The sequence below is a fragment of the Gossypium hirsutum genome, chromosome D06 (assembly GCF_007990345.1).
Source record: "Gossypium hirsutum isolate 1008001.06 chromosome D06, Gossypium_hirsutum_v2.1, whole genome shotgun sequence".
Taxonomy (NCBI): domain Eukaryota; kingdom Viridiplantae; phylum Streptophyta; class Magnoliopsida; order Malvales; family Malvaceae; genus Gossypium; species Gossypium hirsutum.
This window is the reverse complement of record NC_053442.1, coordinates 39,884,375-39,890,374: the sequence shown is the minus strand read 5'-3', so window position 1 is coordinate 39,890,374 and position 6,000 is coordinate 39,884,375.

Genomic DNA, 6,000 nt, shown 5'->3' with positions numbered 1-6,000 from the left:
AGTTTAATATATTTTAATCACCACTTCTCAACTATATTGTGCTTTTATTTACCAAATAGTTAATATAATTTTACAAATTGACTTAGCACAAATACAATCCCTATGGAGACGATAACTTAATACTTACTTATTACTTGATAACAACTGTGTACACTTGCACAAACCTACGCGTTACAGTTGCCAATGGGCTTGGTGAGTTGCAATCATTGGTTTGGACCTAGCGAACTATGATCGCTAGTGGGCTTGGTGAGCTGTGATTGTTGTTTTGGGTCGAGTGTCAAAAGTAGGTATAGTCAAAGGGCAACTATACCAATATTAGGAAGTCAACTTAATTTTCTCTTCACAACACCATTCATACACGTTAATATTTCCTACTTCTGCCACAAATAGGGTATCTTAAGGATATCAAAACACTTAGTGCCTATAAATGAAGCCCTTTTTATTAGAAATTTCATAATCTGTTAAACAACAAAACTCTCTCAAATTCCTTCATTGATTAACATGTTGTCGAGTTTTTACAAAAATAAGATCCCAACACTTAGCTCTTAGGGTTTAAGGTATGACTATGTTCTCTATTGTGTCAGTGTTTAGAAGAAACTAAGAAAATTCGCAATAAAGGACACTAGGTACGCCAAAAGACTAGCATATGTGAACCTAAGTTCGCTTGTGTTTATGTATGAGTTTTAATGTGTTTTTCTGTTTGTGGCTTGTGTATGTTTGAGAAATTACGAACTTGACAAAAGCGTCTACAAGCAAAGACAAGGGAAAAATGAAGCTTGTTTAAAGCTTTTAGAAAATTGGTGAATGTTCAGGGATCGCCACTTGTATGTGTGAACCATAAAGTTAACTAGGTGCTTAGGGTTTTATCCTAACTTCCGAGAGTAAGTCTTCTTTAAACTTTGTTTTGTGTTTGTATTAAATATGTGTTTTTATGACTAGATCAATGTGAGCTTTATATTGCGAGCTAGATATGAACAATGATCTGCGAGCTCCTCCTGATTTGCAAGCTCTATTTTTAACAAAATATTTTTACACTAAAATCTTCTAAAACTATTGGATATAACAACATGCCATAGGATTGTGATTACTCACATTTGTCTTTTGGGAGAAAGGCCTTGGGACAGGTTGGAGAGTGATATGAACTCACCCAAGGACTCAACTAAATCCATTCGAGATCTAATCGAGCTACCAAGTGGACCGATCACTCGAGCCCGAGCCAAGCGATTTAAAGAGGCAATTTCGGCTTTGGTTGAACGAGTTTAGGAGAAAGCTACAACGGAACTCGTCAATCATGTGTTGGATGGCTCAACAAGTGGCATTTACAATCTACTTCAGGCCGAATTCGACTTAGCTGGCTAACTCAGCTGCTAGGACTTAGACGTTATAGTTATTTCAATTATATTAACTATGTTTAATTTCCTACAGCTTTATTACATGTCTGTTTGTTTTGTCTATTAATTGAGTCCTAGATTGTACAACATTAATATTTGTCTTGGTATTTTACTTTGACTTATGTTTATTAAGCGTGTCCTAATTCGGACAGCATCAGTGCATGTTTTAAGTCGACTTTTTAATGGTGTCTTAGTCTATTACACATTTAATTTATGTTTAGTTTGTCTTATTGATGCTTTTAACCAAGTGTCTATTTTGTCTTAACAGGTTGTTTAATATGCGGTTGGACATTCATGCATTTTCCAAATTCATCGAAGCTATTTAATGAGCAACAATGTACCCTATTGATTAATGCATTCTAAGACTGATGAATACATTCTCCTAGGTGTCCATTCATGAAGGGTTGCACAACCATTAAATTTGTTCTTGAGCTGATCAGCCAACCTTTCAAAACTTGGTGTTCACACCCAAACACCCTTTCAAATCCAAGTGTTCACACTCATGACTGTTCGGCGCCACAAAGAACATTCATTTGTTGTTCATGCATTCAACACATCAAGAAAGCATTCATTCCAGCTATTAAAAACCTTTGACCGAACAAGTTAAATGCTCATTCAGCTTAGCTATTAAGTCTTTCTCAAAGGCTATTCAAGAACACCAATTGACATATCATCCAAGTCTGTTTGGGCACTTCAATGGACAAGCTGATCATTAAGTCATTCAATGAAATTGTTCAACTGAAATTAAGTCAACTTTAGTTTTATTAATTTGCAATCTTTTTGTGGCTATTCAGCTGGATCTCTAGTGGCATATAAATAGCTCATTTTTAGCTTGTTATAAGAACTTTTTGATCCTTTATGAAATATAACATATTTGTGAGTTGTTCAGCTCTCATTTTTCTTAGTGATTCAAATTGACTTATCTAGCTTGCTAGTGGCGTCAATCTTGTTTCCTTTACGAACTTATCACTCTTCGAGTGTGGCGTTCACCCAACTATACCGACTGGTTCCTATCTTTCTAGACAAAGGGTCACGGTCCTATCCAGCTATTTGCACTTCCCCTTGATAGCATTATAAGATTTGGGTCTCTATTTGCTAATAGAGGTTCTTTCTTTGTTGTTGAATCTTTATTCCATTTTCCAACAACCTATCTTTCAATTATTTACTTTGTTTTAAACTATCAACCCTTTGTAAACCGCTTTTATAAAATGAAAACTTTTGTTACTTAATTTATCGATCGGGCAACAAACAACTCAATTTTGACAACGAATGCGAGTTCATATCAGAGAGATAAGGGAATGTCAAGCTAAGTTGCCTTCAATGGGATATATTTGTACCCTTACTTCGTGCGGTTACCGAACCCAAGTCATGGAATGTTACAAACAAATACAAATAAATTACATGCAATTTATAATTTAAAATCTCAATTAAATATTAATACATCACATATAATCAAGTATAAAAAAAGCATTACAACCAAATTCAGGTTTATATCGAGTTTACGAAAGCTTAAAATCAACCCGGTATTAAACAAGGATCAATTTGAAACAAAATAAAAAAGATAGAAAACTTCTGCACTAGGGGTCACACGGACGTGTCCCCTAACCATGTGGAAGGCTAAGGTCGTGTGAGGCTGGAGTCACACAGTCGTGCGAACGAACTGTGTAACTCATTTATGTCGTGTGTAATAACTTATTTTTAGTGAAATCAGAATAGTGGTTTTAGGACCACAAATCTTATGAGCAAATTATTATTTTATTATTATTTTAATGTCTATGGAATGTTAGTAAGGTCGTATTAAAATTTTGTTAAGAAATTTTGACGTTTACATGATTAATTAAATGAAAAGGACTCAATTGTAAAAAGTGTAAAATAGAATTCTATTAGTTAAAGCTGTAAATGGCTATGAAAATTTAAATTGAGAGGACTTAGATGGTAATTATACCATTTATGTAGCTAGCGAATGTTTATGGCAAGGTTTTATTGAAATTATTAATGTTTTTAAAGGGTAAAATGGTAAAATGGTAATTAAAATATAAAACAAAAGTAAAGAAAAAGATGGTATCATCTTCTTCATTTGAAAACCTAACTAAAAATCACCATTAGAGAGGGGTTGATATTCGGCCAAGCTATCCCATTGAATGTAAGTGTAATTTTGTCCCATTTTTAATTATTTTTATATTTTCGGGATCGTTGTAGCTTAACCTAGCTAGCCTGGGGATCAATTTTCAAAACTGTTAATGATTTAAGGTTTTTCCATGAATGTTCTTGCATGATTCTTGATGTTTAATGATAGATTATGAGTCCTTATTGATAAATAAACAAGTTTTGTAAAGTGATTTTTGCTTAAAATTGTATTTAGGGACTTGTTTATAAAAATTATAAAAGTTCAAGTTAAATTTATGAAATGATGGTTTGTATGAGTTGATATAGGTCCTTAGAGAAATCGGCTAGCTTAAGAAAAGGATAAAAATGCTTAAATTTCAATTTGTGAGCTTAAAGACTAAATTGTGAAAAGTTAAAATATTAGGGGCAAAATAGTAATTTTACAAAAGTATGAAATATGGACTGAATTGAATAATAGAAGTATTAAATGGATTGAATTTTTTAATTTAGATTAAGATAGACCACACCACGTATGGATCTAGATCAAGGAAAAGTTAAAGCCTCGGATTAGTTGATCTCGTTTTTAAACCCTTGTCATCGAGGTAAGTTCGTCTGAATAAATATTGTTTTAATTTTATTTTCAATTATACTTTAATATGTTAGTTGTTATATAATTGAATGATGAATATCCAACAATGCCATGATTATTTAATTGAATGATGAATATCCAATAATGCCATGATGGTTACCGAGTCTCGGTTGAACCTTAGGAATTCGTAAGATACAAATGACATGTCATTAGGGATTTCATGTTCGGGTGCTGGTTTTTAATGTCCTACTAATGGTTGAGGTCCTGTATTTGTTGCAGATACTCTACAACTCATGTGAGTAGCATTGTGTAGCTTATATCCCGACCCATACTCATATAAGTAAACCTATTTCACAGCTCGTGTGAGCAACGATGTAAAGGAAAGGTTACGGTTATATGTTAAGCACACTTTGTGTAAGCTTTCCCGAGTATCCAATGATATTCTAAATGGTTCAACAGGCATGAAAAGGAAAGGAACGGTAAGTGTTCAAATGAACTATATTATGTAATTATGAAAAGTATTGAAATGGTGAGCTTCAATAGAAGTATGCTTATGCTAGTGAAAATGATGAATTCAAATGAAGTATGTTCCTGTATAATGGCTTGCCTTAAGTTAAATTCAAGTGAATTATGTTTGAATGCACTAACATGTGTTGTTGATGGTGCTTAGGCTTGTGCCAAGCTTGTGGTTGGATTATATCATGCTTATTCTTAATGTTTACCAATGAAATGGTAAGTTAAGTTTCATGTTCTATGAACTTACTAAGCATTATGTGTCGTAGTTTCCTTTCCTATGTTTTATAGATAATCGGAAGCTCGATCGGTTTGGAATCTCATCGGAGATCTATCACACTATCCAGCATAAATATCGGTAGTTTTTTATGTTTTGGCCAAGGGTATAATGGCATGTATAGGTGGTCTTATGATGATGTTTAGTTGAACGCTTAGATGTTGATTTGGTATGTGTAAGTTGGTTGATTTGGTACATTTGATGCCTTGTTAGTTTATGCCAATATGGTTAAGTTGTTACATGTTAGAAATGGCTTAAATGGTATGTGTTATGTTAGTTTGATTATGGTCAAAATATGGAATATTTTGCTAATGAATTAAGCTAAATGTGAATGATGGAAATGTGACCAAATATGCATTTTTAGATAAGTTTTGTGTGCTTGCATTTGAGGTGCCTTATATGGCATATTGGTTGAATGATATGGGACCATTGAATTGGTCATTTCTTATAGGTTTTGGTCATGTTTTGATGTTTTGATTATGTGCACAAAAATGATTTTAGGTGGTTGCATTAGTTGATGTTGGACATGGCTTGATTTTGACTAATTTCATGTTCACACGGCCTGAAACACTAATGTGTGACTCAACCGTGTGTAACACACGGCCGTCTGCCCCCTGTAGGTTTTAATGCATGCAAGTCAGGATGTTACATGGCCTGGCACACGAATGTATGTGGTTATTTCGAGAGTTACACGACCTGGCACACGGGGGAGTGGCTTTGCCGTTTGACCCTACTCAAAGAGTTACACTAGTGAGGATACGGGCTGGGACACGCCCGTGTGTCCTATTTTGATCGTTACATGGCTTGAGACATGGGCGTGTGTCTCAGTCGTGTGAGGCACACGGCCATGAGAACCTTGCAGTCCAAATTTTCTAACTTTTTCTTAAACTTTCCAATTGTTTCCAATTTGGTCCTGAATTGTTTCTAATGTATTTCTATGGCCTCGAAGGCTCGATTTAGGGAATATATGCATTTGAATGAATGAATTTTATCATGTTTAAGTCAATGTATGAAATGTATGTTTAATGTTCAAGTTTGTACGGTAATGCTCTATAACCCTATTCTGGTGACGGATACGGGTTAAGAGTGTTATAGTGTAGGTCAAAAGTGCAATTATTCATAAG